The sequence below is a fragment of the Apium graveolens genome, chromosome 5 (assembly GCF_009905375.1).
Source record: "Apium graveolens cultivar Ventura chromosome 5, ASM990537v1, whole genome shotgun sequence".
NCBI classification, from domain to species: Eukaryota; Viridiplantae; Streptophyta; class Magnoliopsida; order Apiales; family Apiaceae; genus Apium; species Apium graveolens.
In genome coordinates this window covers 8,297,304-8,319,828 of record NC_133651.1, presented here as the reverse complement: position 1 = coordinate 8,319,828, position 22,525 = coordinate 8,297,304, and positions in this window count along the sequence as shown.

Sequence of the window (22,525 nt, the reverse complement as noted above, 5' to 3'; positions counted from 1 at the left end):
AACTAGTACAACTAACTAATGTTTAATTCTAAATTGGTGTTTCGATTATTTTAAAAATATTTTTGAACGATACAACTATACGGATTTCAATTGATATATATTAGTGATATTAAAAAAATTAAATGTCAAAATAATTTTATCTCATTTGCCAATTTACTAGTGAAGCATGAGTTGGACTAGTACTGTTAACAAGTGTTTGTTCCTAAATTGGTGTTACGATTATTTTAAAAATATTTTTGAATGATCCAACCATATGGATGATTATATATATATATTAGTGATATAATCAATATTTCATATTAAATTATTTTTTCAAAATATTTAATTTTTTACTGAAATTCTTGAAATGTCACCCAAAACAAATAAATGCTGATATTAATATGGTTGGATCATGAAATAATATTTCTTAAAAATTGAATTTATAAAAAATCATGTGCTAATTTACGACAGAACCCGTCATAAATTATTATCTGCAAAAAAATTGAGAAAAGTCAAATTTACCGCCAAAATTTTAGGGAAAAAGTTAAATTTCCATCTTGATTAACTTACGATAAATTTTAATTTCCGTCGTAAATTGGATGTTCAATATTTTCCCGCCAAAAATTTGGGAAAAAAGTTAAATTTCCCTCTTTGATAACTTATCACGAATTTTAATTTATGTCATAAATTTGACGATCCGATTTTTTCCATGGCATATATTTCGTTGTAAATTTTAATTAAATATTTTTTTTTCAATTTCAAGTTCAAATTTTAATAAAAATAATTAACTTACAACGAAATATTTAAATCGTCGCAACTTCAAATAATTTTCATTTTTGTTTAATCGTGCCGTGAAAAATTCTATTAATAAAATACTAAACTTACGACGGTTTTGTGTTTCGTCATAAATAATTACGACGTTTTACTTTTTTTGTCGTAAGTTGGGAGCGCACTTTATTCCATTGTAAGCTAGCCATCGTAAATGGCCTATTTTGTTGTAGTGTATCAAATAAAGCTATATCTTATAACCAAGGGTAAATCCAGTTAGCTTTTCATCAGATCCTTAGACAAGAAATGCATTATGATTTGGTAACAAGTCCATCACTAAAAGATTGCAATTAAATCTATAATGACCAAATGCGCACCAAAGTGAGGACTGGACTTAGTAGCTACTGGTGTCAACGAGTTGTAGTTATCCATCCAAATAGAGAACCAATAAAGCATAGCCAATAAGACATGGTACACAGTTACCTCAGTTCTAAGAACAAAAAAGAAATAACTTGAGATAACTATTTTCCTATTGTTAGAACTGTCCGCAGCCTTGGAAATTTCAACTTCGTCTCTAGCTGTTTTATCATCTTGATCCATACAGGGAATATTTTTTGATACCATTGTTACCATCATATTATAAACCTGAGAAATTGGTATGAAAACTAAGTTTGATAAAATTAACGACCAGAAAAAACATTATAAAAAAATAAAAAAATAAAAAAATAAAAAGATGCTAAACTAAAGTAACCAACAATTCCAAGCTAAAACTGACAAAAAAAAAAATAATTCCAGGTTAAAGAACTTATTCACGACTCATAAGCATTGAAACCATCAGTTTTACATTTCCAACATATATGCTTGAAACTTAAAATCAAATTAAGCTTAGCATAAATAGATTTTCTTCTTTTCCTATTTTAATAAGAATTATATGTACAGACAAACGGTGGAAATATCCATGATATTATACAACTGTAGTTAGTATACTACTTACCAACACAGTGAGACTAGCACGAATAATGGAGCAATGCAGCAATCTTATTTACATATGGAAAATTATATAATAAGATTCTATGTCCATAACAATCTATCAAATTCACTTTAGTTGCACAATAGTTGCTAGATAAAGTTTGTGCAACATAATTGTGTAATGTGTAATATAAACATTATAAAGATATTAGTTACAACTTTATACAAAATGAAGTGTCTAGGTGGCCCATATTATGCTTTAACATAGATTTGAATTAGTGTATATAGGCTTCTTTATATGCTCTAATATTATTTTTATTTCCAAGAATGAGAGGTATGTTAAGTTTATAAACAAGTCACATGAATACAATTCAGCAAAATATCAGCTGTACCTTCCCGTCTTCTGAGATAGCTCTTTATTGTGAATGCCATCAGCGTGTTAATTATTAATATATATTATACTTACTTTACTCCATATAATTAAACTAAAATGGTAGAGCTTGTATAAACATATTTTATTTAATTCGTTAACATAGATTTGAATTAGTGTATATAGGCTTCTTTATATGCTCTAATATTATTTTTGTTTCCAAGAATCAGAGGTATGTTAAGTTTATAAACAAGTCACATGAATACAATTCAGCAAAATATCAGCTCTACCTTCTCCTCAGGTTGACCCGTCTTCTGACTCTTTATTGTGAATGTCATCAGCCTCTTAATTATTAATATATATTACACTTACTTTACTGCATATAATTAGACTAAAATGGTACAGCTTTATAAACATATTTCATTTAATTCGTTAACATAGATTTGAATTAGTGTATATAGGCTTCTTTATATCCTCTAATATTATTTTTGTTACCAAGAATCAGAGGTATGTTAAGTTTATAAACAAGTCACATGAATACAATTCAACAAAATATCAGCTCTACCTTCTGCTCAGGCTGACCCCTCTTCTGAGATAGCTCTTTATTGTGAATGTCATCAACCTGTTAATTATTAATATATATTACAGTTACTTTACTCCATATAATTAAACTAAAATGGTACAGCTTGTATAAACATATTTTATTTAATTCTGAGTAGGTAAGACATAGTCAAACCCGACCCCGAGCACCCCCATGAGGGGATTCTAGGAAAACTCTTGAAACAAGCATTGTGTTTCGATTTCCGTTTATAATGGAAAAAGATAAAGAGATAACTGTAAGGAGAAAGCTCATACACTACGGAGTAGATTAAATATGTTTGAAATTCAACTTTGAAACCTTAAATAAACTCATATGAGTGATAGCTTATGGTTTGCCTCAGATAAAAGTATGGCTGAAGGAAAATAATTATGCTTTCAAAATGAATATAGCTACAAAATTTATAATTGACCGAGACATGGAAGTTTTCTCCTAAACTGTTCTAAACAAAAGAAACTAAGAGAAACTCCAAAGTTCAGAGTCGATATATTATGATATTCTAGTCAAAAGCATTAGAGTGTCTCAGATATTGTATTTGTTAAACATATCATGAATTATATAAGAGAAAAAGGTACTAGAAGAGTATATGTTATTTCATTAGATAACAACCTTATATACTACAAGATTGTGGCTGTTGAGTTACATAACCACCACGGAAAGAAGTGTTTCATTTTCCTGACTATTAAAAGCAGATTTATATAGGATAGGATAACTATGTCTTTAAAAAACACTGTTGGAAAAAACTTAGAGAAAAAAAGACACCTACATTTTTTTGCAGAGAACTTGTACTGCTATATTTCTTGTTTTTCTTCTTCTCTTCTAAAACTCAAGGTAAACTAGCCATTATATAGGCTTTACAAACATATTAAAACTAACTATTACTAAAACTAACCACTACTAATTAATGGGTAAATTACATGTCCATAATTTACTCCATAATCCACTACCCCACTACTAAACAATTTTAAAATAATATTTTTCTCTAATAATTAATCTATTGCTAAATATCTAATAATTAAATAAATAAATAATTAATAACTAAATTTAAGATTATTCCAACATTCACCCCCATAATCTTAAATTTACGAAGCACTTTCTCTTCGCCTGTGATGCACTTCTCACCACCATCAATTTTGATGCACTATCTCATCAAAAACACTTTGGAGCACTTTCTCTCCAAAAACACTTTGGAGCACTTTCTCTCCACAACTCTAAAGAAGTGGTTCTCCCTCGAACAATTGTGCCATCCTTTCTTCATCATTCTGAAATCTACAATTCTTTGCCAGATGCCCATATTTTTTGCATTTGTAGCATTGTGGCTTTCCTTTGTACCAGCAGTCTTTTTCTTCATGTCCCATCTTATAACAATGGTTGCATTGAACTTTGTTACCTACATTTTTTTGCAGAGAACTTGTACTGCTATATTTCTTGTTTTTCTTTTTCTCTTCTAAAACTGAAGGTAAACTAGCCATTATATAGGCTTTACAAACATATTAAAACTAACTATTACTAAAACTAACCACTACTAATTAATGGGTAAATTACATGTCCATAATTTACTCCATAACTCCACTACCCCACTACTAAACAATTCTAAAATAATATTTTTCTCTAATAATTAATCTATTGCTAAATATCTAATAATTAAATAAACAAATAATTAATAACTAAATTTAAGATTATTCCAACAAACACATTACTTCTAACACTCCCTCCTAATGTGTTGTTCCTGAACTCCCAGCAGATTACGCAGCATCTGAAACTTCTCTTTTGGAAGTGTTTTGTCAATATATCAGCAACTTGCTCCTCAGACTTGCAGTAGACTAATTTTATCTCATTTTCCTCGATCTTCTCACGAATGAAGTGATGTTTCACAGCAATGTGCCTTGTACGACTATTATAGATAGGATTCTTTGCCATAGATATGGCTGACTTATTATCACATAGCATCTCTGTTGCGTTTCTTTGCCTTTCATCAATATCCTCCAGAATTCTTCTTAACCAAATAGCTTGCGATGTTGCCAGGGCAGCAGCTACGTACGCAGCTTCTGCGGATGACTGTGCAACTGAATCTTGCTTCTTTGATTGCCATGAAAATGCTCCTGAATAAAATGAAAACACAAAGCCTGTTGTGCTCTTCATGTCATCTCTGGAACCTGCCCAATCACTTTCATAAAAACTAATTAATTTTAGCTCTTCACCTTTAAAATATTTGATTCCATATGCCACAGTTCCTTTTATATAACGAAGAACTCGTTTGGCTGCTCCAAGGTGAACCTCACTAGGATCTTGCATATATCTGGACAACAAACTAGAAGCAAACATAATGTCCGGCCTAGTTGCCGTAAGATACATTAAACTTCCAACAATGCTTCTATACAAAGTCATGTCTACTTTTCTTCCACCGTCATCTTTCATCAATTTTTCATTTGCTCCGAGAGGTGTTGCCATTGCTTTGCAACCATACATATTAAACCTTTTTAACATCATTTCAGCGCATTTCTGCTGACAAATAAACACTCCATCACCTTGTTGGTGGATCTCAATCCCAAGAAAATGGTGTAGCAGTCCCATATCACTCATTTCATACTTCTTCATCATATCACTTTTGAACTGATTTATCATATGCTCATCATTGCTAGTAAAAATCAGATCATCAACATAAATTGCAACGTTAAGAATTGACATACCTTGCTTCTTCACATTGAGAGTTGGCTCACTCTTACTTTTGACAAATCCATTTTCCAGGAAGTAGTTGTCGATATAGGTATACCATTGACGAGGTGCCTGCTTTAACCCGTACAACGCCTTTTTCAACTTGTAAATTTTTCCTTCTTGTCCTTTAATGACAAAACCATCTGGCTGATCTACATAGATTTCCTCTTCTAAATCTCCGTTCAAGAAGGCTGATTTCACGTCAAGTTGATATAATTTCCATCCTTTTTGAGCTGCAAGAGCAATGAGGGTTCTGATTGTGTCTTTTCGAGCTACTGGTGCAAATGTTTCGAGGTAATCAACTCCTTTATGTTGTGAATATCCTTTGGCCACTAGACGTGCTTTATTTTTTAACCAAGAACCATCTGACTTGTGCTTTATTCTATAAATCCACTTCACGCCCACAACCTCTTTATTTTTCGGTCTTTCAACGAGTTGCCATGTCTTATTTTTTTCAATCATGTGAAACTCCTCTTCCATTGCCTTCTTCCAAACATCTTCTCTAATTGCATCCTCAAAACTCGTTGGTTCAGTCATGCAAAAATTATACGACTCATAAATATCAGCAAGAGACCATATTTTCAGCGGAGTACTTCCTGAACTTGACGATCTTGCACTATCACTTGAAGGTGATGATGGATCAGTAGGTGAAGATGGATCAGATGGTGATGATGCTGGTGATGACTGATCATTATTTTTGTCTTCATTTAGAGCTTCTGCTTCAAATGTAATAGTTTGATTTTGACATGCTTCTTTCTCCCAATTCCAGCTAGCTCCTTCATCAAACAACACATCTTTACTTATGATTATTGATTTCTTCTTTAAACTATACAACCTATATCCTTTTGATTTTGAGCTGTAACCAAGAAGAATGCATTTTTCACTCGTGTCTTCCAGTTTATGTCTTTTTTCTTTCGGAATATGTGCATAGCAAATGCAACCAAATATCTTTAAATGGCTTATTGAAGGCTTTTTTCTGCACCATGCTTCTAATGGAGTCATTTCTTTAACTGCCTTAGTTGGACATCTGTTAATTAAGTACACAGCAGTATGAATTGCTTCAGCCCAGAATGAATTTGGAAACCCTTTCTCCTTTAACATTGATTTGGCCATATTCACTACAGTTTGGTTCTTTCTTTCAGAAACTCCATTTTGTTGAGGTGAGTAACCAACCGTGAGTTGTCTATCAATTCCTTCATCTTCACAAAATTTATCAAATTCTCTAGAGGTATATTCTTTACCCCTATCACTTCTCAAAACTTTTATGTAACAACCACTTTGTTTTTCTACAAATTTCTTGAATTTTTTGAAAATGCTAAAGACCTCAGACTTATATTTCATAAAATAAACCCACGTCATTCTTGAGTAATCATCAATAAATAAAACAAAGTACCTATTTTCAGCAAGTGAAGGAGTCCTCATTGGTCCACACACGTCAGTGTGAACAAGCTCCAGCAGTCCCCCAGCTCTCCACGATCCTCCTTTAGGAAAAGAATTTCTATGGTGCTTTCCCATGGCACACCCTTCACACACTTCATTGTTATCTTCAACTTGAGGCAGCCCATACACCATATTTTCCAGTTCCATCAGCCCTTGAGAATGTATGTGTTCAAGCCTTTTATGCCAAAGCAAGGATTCATCTTTCAGGTGTGCTTTTAAGGCCAAATCAGCATCATAATTGAACATTAGCTGAAAACTTCTGTCCCTTTTCATCTGTATTTTTGCAACCAATTTTCTGCCTTTATTTTTGTCATAAATTGTGCAAGTATCATCCTCAAAATAAGCAGCATATCCATTTTCTATGAGCTGACCAACACTAAGTAGATTCTGATCTAAATCAGGGATTAATAAAACATCATTAATGTATCGTATGCCATCTTTTATTTGAATACATATCATACCTTTGCCTCTTGCCTGAACCAATATGCCATTTCCCATTTTCACTTCAGCGGTAATACTTTTATCAATCTTTGTAAATATTGTGCTCTCTCCGGTCATGTGATTGCTACACCCGCTGTCCAATAACCAAGTAGTGCTACTTTTCTCATTTGTGACCTGACAATTTGCATAAAAGACTGCATATCCATCTTCTTTTTCTTCAGATACATTCACTTGCTGCTGATTTTTGAACCTGTAATCTTTTTGCAAATGTCCAAATTTCTTACAATGATGACATTGAGGTTTCCCTATGAACCAGCAATCCATCTCCGTATGGCTACTTCGTTTGTATATTTTACACTTGTTTGTTTCACTTGCATCACCTAAACATCTGTTATAATTACTTTTTCCTCTTCCTCTTTGGCCTCTTCATCTTCCTCTATTGAACATGCCACCTCTTGATGATACTCCTCCATTATAACTCTGAGACGGTGATTCCTTTTTGTTTAAGTTGAGCTTACATTGCAAAGCACTTTCAATGGATTTTTCAGAGTGTCTCATCAATCTTTGTTCATGGGACTGTAATAATGCCATCAACTCACCAGATTTTAATGTGTTAATATCTTTGGTTTCTTCAATAATGGACACCATAGCATCATATTTATCAGTCAAGCTAATCAGAATTTTTTCAACAACTTTCTTATCGGTAACCACTTCACCGTACAAAGCCATTTGATTGACAATTTCATTTAATTTTGAATAATAATCCTTCAAAATTTCAGACTCATTCATCTTCAAGTTCTCAAAATCTCTCGTGAGGGTTTGTAGCTTAATAGATCTTACCTTGGAATTTCCTTGGAATTCTTCTTGCAAAACTTCCCAAGCTTCTTTGCCGTTACAACCCTCATAATTCTGGGAAACAAGCTCTCTGATATAGCTTGTTGAATAAAGAAGAGGGCTTTTGCATCTTTCTTTTTAGTCTCCTTTAAGGCCTCCTTCTGAGCATTTGTTACATTTGATGATTCATCATATCCACTTTCCACTAAATCCCACAAGTCTTGAGATTGGAAAAGTGTTTTCATCTTCAAACTCCAATAATCATAGTTTTCACCATTAAAAATGGGCATTGTAGGTTGTTGAATATTCACACCTCGATTTGTTGCAGCAAATTGTTGACTTGTTGTTTCCGCCTACTGCTGTTGTTTACGCCCAGTTTCTAATCGAATCTAGCTCTAATACCAATTTGTTAAACATATCATGAATTATATAAGAGAAAAAGGTACTGGAAGAGTATATGTTATTTCATTAGATAACAACCTTATATACTACAAGGTTGTGGCTGGTGAGTTACATAACCACCAGGGAAAGAAGTGTTTCATTTTCCTGGACATTAAAAGCAGATTTATATATAGGATAACTACATCTTTAAAAAACACATTACTTCTAACAGTATTAAAATCAAATCCAATCAAACAACATAGAGTCATAAATAAACACGCACGCACAAATAGAACAAAAAAATGAAAATACAGAAGAAACAAACCTCCTTGATAGCTGATGAACGCCCTGATAACCAATAGCTTCAATATGAAAGTACTTAAACAACTCTGACCTGCAAAAGATATTCCAAATAGGGCACATTCGAACCCAATTCAAACACCCAACCGGTGAAAACCCCTTAACAATTAGTACACAACTCAACTCAACTCAATTACCCAACTCGACAGAAAAAATAAACAGAAACAAAGGTAAAATTTTAATTACCTAAATGAATACAAAACCCTAGCAAGTCAAATAAAAAAAACAATTACTAATCAAAGCTTGATGGGAGGGAAGATGCTAAGAAGTTCAAAGCCCTTAATCATTTTTCTCTGTCTCACCGCCTTTTCTTATAAATATCTATCCTCGCAAGAAATCTGATTCATAACAAAAATATATCAAAGTAGGTTAAGGAGTAATCAGACTAATTGTACATATTTAGTAAGTTAGGGAGTAATCAGACTATTTGCTCATACTTGGTAGTATCAAGAATCTGAAGGAGATGGGGGTGGCTCTCTGGTATTGTGCAAAAATGCAACACCTAAAAGCACAGTTCCAAATCCACAGGGCACTCAAAAATTATCAAATATACTAAGCATGCAAACTTTAACTGTTCACAGGAGATATGTATCTCCATCCTGCATACATGTGAATCATCAATTAATTGCATAGATATTTGTAAAAAGGAGAACATGATATATTTATATATATCTCACATGTTCAGTGAAAGCTAATAAAAATGGAGAATATATCTCATGCCCATAAGTTCGACGCCACTTAGCTCCCTCACCAAGGGGATTAGTTCTAAGATAATACTTACCTTGTATCTGCAATTATGGATGTGAACTTATAAATAACATTGTAAATGAAATCATTTACAGCCAAATTAAAAGAAAATCATATATATTAGAAGACTACTTATATCAAACCAAATGATATAAGTAGAAAACCCGACATACACGGCTGGGAAAATGTATTGCTCCATCATCAAAAAATTAGAAAGAAAACATCAACCAGAAAGTGACTTACAGTTAACCCAGCGCACTTGTTAGAAAAAACAAACTGTCCCATTTAGTGCCGCTGCAACACCTCTACCATCATCTTTAAGTAATCTCCTATAATTTGAGATTGCCACTTCTCTGATTACATAAAGGTATTGCATGAAGATAGCCTATAGAATGGATACATTAAATGTTATAAATCTTAGTTGAGTTGTTATTCTCACCCATTCCTAACGAAGTTTATTACCCTGCGAAAGTGCAGCGGATTTTTCTTTAGTCAATTTCGAGATAAGGGCTCGTACCTATACCAATATAATAAATATAATACCAAAAGTAATCAAATAAGATGAAAAAAATAACGAAAAACAAAGAAATGTGAACTTAATTGGACTACTTGGCAACAAAAAAGTGCCACCAGCAGCACAATACAACACATTTTCAAGTTTCTAGCTAGAATATCACTACAAGAAATAAGGCCATTTACGACGGTTTTTTTGAACTAAAATCGTCGTAATTGAGGTATTTAAGACGGAAAAAAATCGTCGTTTTTGCTCGAGTAGTAAGTTCAATTTTTCGTCACAAAATAAAATTGCCTCGGAAGTTGGGAAGCAGGGGCCCACATTCTCAATAAAATAATAAATCTATTTACGACGGAATATTCCATCGTAAGTTATCAACATACGACGAATAATAATGTCGTATGTTAGTTACTTACGACAGAAGAAACGTCTTATGTTTTCTTACGAGATCCATCTTTGATAAAATAAAACACAAATTTACGAGACAACTATACGTCGTAAATTAGTAACTTACGACGGAATATGTGATAAACAACCGTCGTAAGTTTGTATTTCCAGAATAACCAAATTCTGATTTTTCAGTTTTCAGCCATGTTCGGCTTCCAATTTAAATTCTAAACATGTCAAAGTCTAATGCAATCACAAAGTTAACAAAAACTCCCTCGCAAAGTCTAATTTCATTTCCGGTAAGTAATTAAGCAGCCATAGCCAAAAATGTGCAAGAACTACAAACAGTTCTGGGGTTTGTCAGGCTGGGGTTCAATGTTTTAATGAATTCTTCATTTTGTTTGTGAAAAAAAAGATATTCAAGTTTTAATTAAACAACTTTAGAAACTTAGAGGTCTATTCAATTTATTTCTAAAGAGATTAAAATAATATTGTATTGAGCTAATTAACAATTAGTCATTTACCCTTCCATTACTGACATCGAGTTTGAAAAAAGCCCATATGTCCTTTTGGTGAACCCCCAACAAATCATGAGTATGCATATATCTTAATAATCTAAAAATCATTGTTTCACTTTAAAAATATATTATCAATAAATATACATATTCATATATTACTATTTATTTAATATTTTGTACTTATGGTTTTTGTAAAAAAAATGTGCCCCTTACTACTAAAATAATTTATTTTTGGATATACTATCTCTTACTATCCAAAATTGCATAATATTTAAAAATGTTTGTTTTATATTATTATTAAGTTACATTGTACATAACATTAAATAAATAAGTATATTGTGCATTGTGCATTGTATTCAAATAATTTATTTTTAAATATATAAATACCTCTCAGCAATTAAAATTGCATATTATTTAATAAAAAATGTGTCTTTCATTTTTTTATTTTTTTGATGAAAAAAATCCAACTATATTATATATAAATATATGTAAAAAATTGTACTTTATTTTTCCGAGCTGTATACAGATATCAATAATTAAATGAGTATTTATGAAATTTGTATTTCATCGATGTTATCCAGCTGTAAACATATATTATACTTTGAAATCAATGGTAATGTTATTGACTTATTTTTTCATATCCCTGTATTCTAGTATAAATACCTGCATAATCTATGTTCCTCATACACAAATTACAAATCAAAGAGTGTCCTTTTTTTTGCATTCTTGTATAGAATGATAGTAAGAGGAACTCTCATATAATGATAGTGTAAAAATATTTAAATTTGTAAACAAATGTATTATAGTTTATCAAATTCATATAATTTGAGGATGTTCATGGTACATCATTATATTGAAATTAATTTTTTTAAGATGATGATGTTTCATGAACAATCCTTAGATTATATAGATTTCGTTTTTTAATAGTTGTATTCATAGAAATAGAAATGCATATTAATTGAAGAAAATTAGTGATACAATTTTCTTTTATATTACTGGTTAGTTATATTATCGAGGATTTGTGAATACAATGACTTGTTTCAATAATTTGGAAATTTGAGCTAATCTGATCCTTAACCATATGGGAGATCGGATTGCAAAGTCTTTTTGCCATAATTTTTATTTTTCTGTTTATCAATTTTAATCATGTATGTTTATATTCATAGGTGAATATAATAGTGGGGTAGCGGTGATACATCACTATATCAAAATTCAAATATTTAAGTGATGATTTATCATACTTTAGTTTCTAATATCAATATGTGTCAATGGTAGAAAAATAATTAACTAATTTTGTTAATGTGGATATTAAGTACTTTGGTCACAATCGATTTTTCATTTGATGAAGAGGTCTTTGGAAAATCATCTAATCACCTTGTTGCCTCTATGTCATGTGGTATCTCACACTCGTAATTCTATTCTAATGCGTTGATGTGTGTAATGAGTTTTATAAATTTTCATTTTACATGTAATTGTGGACTATAGGATAATGAGTTTTGCTTATGATACTAAAAAATATAGCTTGACCACATTCAATTGCTGTATAGGAATGTTACAAACTACTATTTGAAAAATACTAGTTTATTATGACTACATGTCAAACAAGAATTTCTAAAATCAATTATCCAAGCTTCAACATATTACAATGAATTCGGGTGTCTGATACTAAATAACACTGGCAGCTGCAGGGATTCAAGTTCTACTTCTTGATGGTGATATGCCTCTAAGTAAACCCGATGAATATAATCCCTTATAATTTAGAAATTCAGTTTAATTCAATTCTTTTGATGGTCCTCTTTTAGTAAAATGAATAATGATAGGATAAATAGAGGAGGTAACTCCAAGAAAAACTGGGATTGATTTGCAAGTGTTGTGATGGAACTAATGGAGAAGTAGTCTGCATAAACTACACCGGTTCACTCTTGCTCTACCCTTTAGTGTAATCTATGGAAGCCACCAAGATCAATTTATACTTATGGTCCCTGTACAATATTCTCTAAAATATGGTTGTAACATCAAAAATAACTATTATGATGACTGACTAATTGGTAAACGCATGCCCGTGCCAAGCTCAGCTAGTGTCGTGTTTATGTGATCGCTAGAAAATTAAGAAAAATTTAGGAGGGTATGTAATTATGCTAAATTTTTTACTTAAATCTTAAACTAGTCTCATTCCAAAGGTAGTAGTAATGAAAATTAGGCAAACTATATATGGTATAAGTAAGTTCTTTTCGACATATATATGTTATGGGTAGCTACATGAATAAATAGTCAACTAAAGAGGAAGCAAGCTTCAGTGAGAGGTGGTGTAATCAAATATCACTATCAAAAGAAGTGTTTAGGCCAAATGACAAAATTGATTGATTTAATTAAATTCAGTCGATTTAAAGATTAAAATTGTCTATAAGCAATGATCGATTTTAAAGTGGTTGGTTATAGTATAGGATTTGAAGTTCAAAAACATCTTTTTCAATTCAAAAATATAAATTAACACTATATCTTTATATATCATTAACTCGAAATACGAGATCCAATATACATCTGAATTTAGAAATTAATAAACGCAGCGTTAGTTTGGTTGTTATAATTTTATCGAGTTATAACTCGTAGTTCATATACATTAAACAATTTTTAAGTTTATTTTAGAAAACTTACTTTTAGGTTAATAAATTATGAACAAATTTTGTATTTCACATAATGTTTTGTAAAAAATACATTAGTATTAATTTGATCAAATTTTATACATTATATATATAAAGTTGTTATATTTAATAATCAGACAATATTTTAAATTTTCATAATTTTGAAAATGATAGATTAATGATCCGTGAATCGAATTTAATCTCAACATGAACTGATTTTCAATATGATATGAAATTGATTGGATCTGAAATCGACCCTGAACGACGTCAATTTAATACTCAAAATTTTATAGCAAATTTAATGTAAAAGTAAAACTTGTTAAAAAAATCAGTCGCTCTAAGATTCAAAGGAGGTGTTAAGATGAAAATCTTTCAGGGATCTTATCTTAATATTTTAACAAAACTTAAAGTACATACAACAACCATCATATAATTTTTCTTTACTGTTCTCTACAATATATAAAATTTGAGCAAAATATGCAATGAGTCAAAAAGAGAAGCGTTTAAATGTAATTTTATCATCATTTTAGATCGGGGTCTGTTTGGCTAATCTGATATCAGCATAATGACTTATAAACCCGCAATAACGCTTATCGATGGACGAGTGTTTATCAACCCAACTTAAAATTTGAATCTACAACTTATAAGTTGATAATTTGAATGTTAGTAACAACGTACTTTTTCTCAAATTATTTTTAATTTATTGTTTTTTATTAATTTTACTTTTATTTTTTTTAAATATTAATCTAAATTATAATATATGAATTAAGATAATTATATTTAAAAATTATATTTAAAAGTTATATTATTGAACAAGTCAAAAACAAAAATAAAATCAAAAGACAATTCGTTAGTAGGTATAATAGCCTCGGAACAAAAAAATATTAAAAATTATATACACTATCCATCGAGGTTTAAATAAAACTATACTATTGATACAGACTATAGAAAAATCGAGTACATATTTAGTTGGATTTGCTAAATCGGGATAAAATAAAATAATAAATTCTGTTGACGCAATTTAAAAATCTATACTATAATATAATATACTATAATATAATAATCGGAATGAGTTATATTTTATTTCAATGATTATCGTCTTATTTTGGTTATTAAAAATAAAATAAATAGTGTTATATACATGCTAAACTACTAAATTGTTAAATTACTAAATATAGTCTAGTTATCCCACTAAATTATGACGAAAACTTATCCTACTAAACTACGATCACAGCTCATTCCTCATTTTTTTATTATTTTTATTATAAATCTATACTTATTATATATTCATATAAATATATTAAAATTAATATTTGATTGGATAAAATATTCAAAATTTATTAAAATATTAACGAAAACCGGAATTTAATCTAGTATAATTTATAAGTATTTATCAACTTATCATTATCAATTTAAGTTATAAGTCACTTTATTTTCCAAACGGGAAGTATCTAATGAGAGCGTTATGTTGAAGTACATGCATGGTTTCAAAATTCTATAGGGCCGTAAAGATAACGACAAGCTTGAATTATCTGCTTCGCGCACACATACACTTAGGCCATGAACATGTTTGGAAGGATTATAATCCAGGGATAATAATTCTTTCACTATAATCCCCTCCTTATTTTTTTAAGGATTATAATCCTTTAAAATAGTCCAATCCCGTGTTTGTTTGTAAACATATCTTAAGAATTATAGTCCTTTAATTAGTCCTATCCCTTGTTTGTTAGGTAAAAATTTATAGATAGGATTAATCATATTTAAAAAAATAATTTTTAAATTATATTCAGATCATAATCAATTTGGTTTTGTGTAAAAGAATAAATAAACATATTTTTGGAGAAAAATTATATAAATTTAGCATACATTTGAATAAACTAGAAATATTTCATGATCATTAAATATTAACTACAGAAACATAATTCAATAATGTTGCAATAATAAAAGGTTCCAAAATGACTCCATTAAAATAGCTTATACAAAGTTACTGTGATGTCTGTTACTGCACTGAGTTGAGAAACCTAGAAATCAGCATTTTGGAGTAGTCTCACACATGACCAGCTAACTTTAAATGCACGAATTCAGCTTGCATTTCTTGTGGGAGGCTTAAAATAAATCAACATTAACCGGGTTATCAACTATTTTTGATGTTGCTCGCAAGTTTTGTTTGCCGTCCAAATTGCAAATCTTGTTAATATTGCCATACACCTCTCGTCGTGACTTACCCAAATCATGCTCATATCCAATTCTTTGACTCATGACACCAAATTATTTTACATTTGTTTTCAATAGGCTCTCAACATTTTCTTGCATTTTTTCCATTGATGCCAACAGAGCATCTTGTAACTTTGCTTTTTTCCTTTTTCCTTCATTTGCATGTGAATCACCCGTAGAGCATGAAAATTCAGCAGTTTCACATTTCTCTTTATCCAGATTTTAAATAATATCCGCAGGGGTCTCTGCATGTTCACCAGTAGCTCTGTCCTTGCCAAAAATTTTCTGCCAATCATCATACCACTCTACGGGCTTGTTACGAAGTTTAGCCAATTCTGAATCTCGCTGCAACAAAACAATATTTAAGTGTCACAATCACATATGTTTTTGTTCAATTTAAAAAATAGAAAAATACGGGATAAAGCATCTCAACTTTAAAGTTCAGATTCAAAATTATACATACGTATTAGCAATAAAATTAAACATTGAGCTATACTAGAGCAGGGCAATATTATAGTCTATAGATAATAAATCCACTACTAGTACTTGTACTAACCAGACTAAAAAATAACTAAAACGGTCGTAGCCTTGAGTTAAATAACTAAAATCAGACTACTACTAATTTATTCTTTTAAATTAAAAAAGTTAGTATTAAATTGGTTCGCGGTACTTGATTTATATATATTTCAGGTAAGCCAGCAGATATGCAACATACATATCTGCAACTTTAATACTAAAACACAAGTCATTGCTTGGCTTATAGTATCCATATACTGAACTCAGAACAGAACCAAAGATATGTCAACTAAATTTACTAAAATATTTGATAAAAACTTCAATTACCTTGCACATTTGAGTCCACACATCTTCATCATCAATACTAAACATTTTATTAGAGTCATTCCAAGCAATACCACTGGTCGCCAAAGCACTGTAGACGGAACCCCATAATTTTTTCCACGTCTTTATTTTCGACTCTATATGTGGCTTTTCACGCAAATCAGTACGTGGAATGAGTTTGATCATATATTTTTCCAACTCGATTAGATAGCCAGTTTTGTATTTCCCATTATCAAACTTGTAGCCATCTGCAATTATTAGATAATAAGAATCTATCAAAGCCCTTTCTTCTACTAAAGTCCAAGTCCTCCTATTCCTTCCTTCTGTGGGATGTTTTCCAGAGGATGCCATTAGAACTTCAGCAACAGACAACAGGATGCCATTAGATTCTAGTAAAAATCATAACATTTTACTAATGTATGCTTTGATACATTTAGGCATATAGCCAAAGATACACTGGTTCACTTTCTATCAAACTAACACATTAAGCTGTTTTAAAATGCAGAAGTAATATTGGTAAAATTTTGTTTTCAATTCAGTATTACAAGCCAAATGCATTTTCACAACATACAAAAAAAATCAGACTCAAACCTAGCAGAATGTAGTATATAGGTTTGTTAAAAATACATTATCCTTAATTTTAAACAAACAGTTTGTCTACATTAAAAATTAAAAAAAATAAACTACTAAAAAACAACAGAAACATATCACACAAAATAAAATAATATAACAGATACATAACATTGCACTATGTGAAAATTGAACTTGTTTTAAATTAAAAAATTATTCTATAATCAGAATGCATCAACAAGAATTTATCTGATGCACAGAAACACAAAAACTGATATCAATAAAGATTCTTACCAGATAATAATAGAGATTATAGTTATTTAGAACCAGAAGGAAAGTTGTAGGTATAAATTTGTTTGTACAAAAGCCATGGAGGCGGCTGAGTAGAAAAAAATGAATGAGAAATGCAGGGTTGTAGATATACATTGGTATGGCCGTAATTATTGTAACAAAATAAGGGTATTTTTGTCTATAAAATTTTAATACCCTTGTTATACCTTCACCGACGAGGTATTATATTATCCTATTGGATAGTAGAAAATGTTATCCAGCTCTTATCCTAGGATTATAGTCGATTGCTCTAATTTGTAAAACAAACAAGGGATAACTTTTTTAAGGATTATAATCCAATCCCCTCCTTTATCCCATTAAACAAACATGGCCTTACATTATAACACAAGTTCTAGGATTTCCTGCTGTCAAATAATTCAGGCGAGCTCAAATTTCTCCTACACTTTTTTTTCTTGAAAATTCTTTGCCAGGGGTCACCTTTTGTATCAAGACTATTGGAAATTATTAATTGCAGTGATCTATTCTTTTGAATTTTTTGTTTTTGAATTAGTTACAATGAGGTTCTTCTCACAAAGGGAAATAAAATAATTGTATTTTGGCTGTTTATTAATAGTAGGTGGTAGATGTTGTATATCTTGAATTGTTTGTTAATCTTGTTTGATCTCAAATTATGTGTACTTAATTTGTGCGTTTATGTGATGTTAACTAGATTTTAATTATGCGATCAGTTGGTTTAAGGGATTAAAAGGTTGAGCCATTTCTGAATGCTGAATTTTTATCTGGATTTTTCTGCCTAATTGATTAGGTGAATTTGTTTGTTAAACTTTGAGCACATACTTTTTTGTGTTTTTGGGGAATTGGGGTAGATATGAATTTGGGGGTTAAAATCTGGGAAGAATCAATATGATTCTGAGAGATTTGGGGCTAAAAAAGTTTACTTGTCACAAATTTTCCAAGGTCAGCCTGAACCGGGGTTTAATTCATTTAATTTAGTAATTTTTTAAAGATTAACTTTGTAAGACTTTTAGCATATAGTTTATTTTGGTATAAGGAATGGGGGTAGATATGAAGTTTAGGGTTAAGAATCGAAGAAGTCTCTAATTTTTGTTTAATTATTTTATTTACCGATGTTTGAAGATTGTTCGGAGTTTGATTTATTTACTACGTTTTTAGAGGAGGTCAGATTATAGTAGCCTCTTATCGGTGTGACTATAGAGATCTCAACCCAAATCTCACATGAGTGAAAGGAAAATTTTCTTTAGATATATCATATAAGCACATTATTAACTCCTTTCCTATTAGTATGAGAGTCCAAAAACAATTATTTGCGGGCTTGACCCAAAATGAACATTATCATACTACTGTGAAGTTATATATGAGTGCTAGGGGCCCAACATGTGTTATCAGAAGGTAAAGATTTAAAAGCTAGAACTTGAGGGTTGACGGGCTGCAAGTCCTATATAGGGTGGAAAACCTTAAGTCTACTCGCAATTGAAGATTTCAGGTTGATTCATTCTTTTGAAAGTCTTCATGCTAGAGGTCATCTGACAGTTTCAATAGATGAATAGCGGCAGTACAAGATGATCAGTCAAATTTATCGTAGGAGGTAAAGCCCCCAGATTTGTAGCTCTTGGTTTGAGGGGAGAATTGTGGGGGTATATTTTAACCCAATATGAGCATAGAGGAATGAAGGAAGAATACCCTTTAATATAAAGCGTTCACTTTATTTGTTAGTATGAGGACGTAGCAGTCCCAACCAATGACTAGCACCCAGCATGTTACAAAGGAAAATAAACTAAAATGAAAAAAAGGTTTTAATGCATATAAATGTTGACACACAACGCTCTACCTTCCATACATAAAGTTATTGGACATTTCTACATCTACTGTAGTTTGTCATGTCTGACTACCGTGTTGTTATTTTGACTTATGTAACCTTTGATGATCTTTGGGTACAAATTTGTCCTTGATATTGTTGATTTAGATTAAGTTTCCTGTTTGTTAGTTATATGTTGCCTTTAGTCTTTAATAACTTTCCTCACATATAGAATATAAAATCAACTTAATTTTTCAATTTTCGGGTGTGGAATCATGATAATTAATCATTTCCACAACTGTGCAATATCTTGTATTTTCTGGGGAAGTTGGTATTGGAAGAAAGGATCTCACTCAAACTCACACAAGACAATTTAGGAGAAGAAATGTATTACTTGAAAAATTACTTGATTACAAATAACTTGGTACAAGGCTTTATATAGGACTCCATATAAAGATCTAGATAACTCTTAGACTCCAATAGACATCACTTGACCAAGATACATGTATCTAAAGATTACATGTACCTACACCAATACATTGAACATAGAAAAATATTAATACATGTACCAAGATTATTCTAGAGACTCCCACATAATTCTATTATTTTAATAGTCAAAAATATATTATTTATTTTTAACACCCCCTTAATTTTGACTATCCCAAGTAGACTTCGGAATTTGTTGAAGGCGTCACTTTTGAGAGGCTTTGTAAATATGTTACTAATTTTATCTTGGGACTTCACATAATTCAACTCCACTTCACGCCTTTCGATGTATTCCCGAATAAAGTGATATTTTGTGTCAATGTGCTTGCTCCGTTCATGAAACACCGGATTTTTGGCCAAAGCTATTACTGACTTGTTATCAATCAATACTTCCGTGGACACATTTTGTGGCATGTGGAGCTCTTCCAAAACTCTCCTTAGCCATATAGCTTGACAAACACAAGAACACGCCGCCACATACTCCGCCTCACAAGTGGACAGGGTAACAATGGTTTGTTTCTTTGAACTCCATGAAAAAGATGTGTCACCAATAAAGAATACGTATCTGGTGGTACTCTTTCGATCATCAATGTCACCGGCCCAATCACTATCACAATAACCAACAAGTTTGAACTCATTTGAGTAATGATACAACAATCCATAATCCATTCTGCCTTTAAGATAACGAAGAATTCTCTTGGCCGCCTTCATGTATGTTATTGTTGGAGCCTCCATATAGCGACTAATATGTCCAACACTATAGAGTATGTCGGGCCTCGTGCATGTCAAATATCTCAAACTTCCCTCAATACTTTTGAAATATGTAGGATCCACCTTCTCACATTCTTCAAATTTCGACAACTTCGTTCCACATTCAATGGGGGTGCTTACGGCTTGACAATTTTCCATCTTGAATTTCTGCAAAATCTCCCTTGTATAGCTTCGTTGTGATATTAGTATTCCATCATCCATTTGCTTTACTTCAATGCCAAGATAATATGACATAAGCCCAATATCGGTCATCTCAAATTCTCTTATCATGTCTTGTTTAAATTTCTCAATCATAGTTGGACTATTTCCCATGAATATTAAATCATCCACATACAAGCACGCAAGAAGAAATTCTCCATTTTTAGCAACTTTGGCATATAAAGCATGTTCATGAGGACACTTGTAAAATCCTTGAGCTTGAAAGTATTTGTCAAGTCTACGATTCCAAGCCCTCGGCGCTTGTTTCAATCCGTGTACAAGGCCTTCTTTAACTTTAACACTTTTCCTTCTTGTCCTTTTACGATGTATCCCAATGGTTGCTCCAAATACACGGTTTCTTCAAGAACACCATTCAAGAAAGTCGACTTCACATCCATTTGATGAATTTTCCATCCATTTTGAGCCGCTAATGAGATGATTAGCCTTATAGTGTCCATTCTTGCAACCGGGGAAAAAACTTCATCATAATCAACTCCATGTCTTTGATTGTAGCCTTTGGCCACCAATCTTGCCTTATATTTTTCCACCTTACCTAGGGCATTCTTCTTCACCTTATAAATCCACTTTACACAAATAGCTTTTTGTCCTTTTGGAAGTGTTGCTAACTCCCATGTGTCATTCTTCTTTATAGACTCAATCTCGTCGTCCATTGCTTTCTTCCACCTTTCATCTTGCACGGCTTCTTTGAAGTTTGTTGGTTCGGTTTCAGCTAAAAGACAAAGAAGTGTTAAGTCGGAAATAGCGGGAACCTCTTCCGTTTCATCGTATATTTCTCCAAGACTTCTATAACGTCTTGGTGGTGTATCGTCATCATCAGTTGAAGAAGATAAAGGAGTTTGTCCATCACTTGTTGCTCGTAGTGATGTGGGAGGAGTGATATTTTCTTCACTTTCTTCATCAACAAATGGGAAGAAATTATAATCTTCTTGTGTGTTGCTCCAATCCCATGATCTCTCTTCGTCAAATACAACATCTCGACTAATAATAATATTTCCATTGATGGGGTTGTAAAGTTTGTACCCCTTTGCTCTTGCATCATAGCCAACAAACACATACTTTTCACTCTTGTAATCCAACTTTGTTCTTAGCTCATCATCAACGTGTGCATAAGCTATGCTTCCAAAAACTCTTAAGTAAGCAATAGATGGTCTCTTTCCTTTCCATGCTTGTTGCGAAGTTATGTCTTTAACACTTCTCGGGGGACATCTATTTGATATGTAGAAGGCACAATCTACCGCTTCGGCCTAAAATTCCTTAGGCATATTCTTGTTTTTTAGCATGCTTCTAGCCATGTTAAGAATGCTCCTATTTTTTCTTTCGGCGACTCCATTTTGTTGCGGTGATCTTGGAACCGTTGCGGGTCGTCTAATATCATGAGCTTCACAAAATTGCAAGAACTCCTTTAAATTGAATTCACCTCCTCGATCCGAACGAATGGCTTTTATTTGATACTTGGTCTCTTTTTTAACTTGGGCTTTGAACTTTTTGAAGCATTCAAAAACTTGAGACTTCTCTTTGAGAAAGTACACCCATGTCTTGCGGCTAAAATCATTAATGAATAACAAGAAATAGCGATTCTTACTAAAAGATGGAGGATTAAAAGACCCACATACATCAGAATGAACGAGTTCAAGTGGCTCCTTTGCTCTTGACAT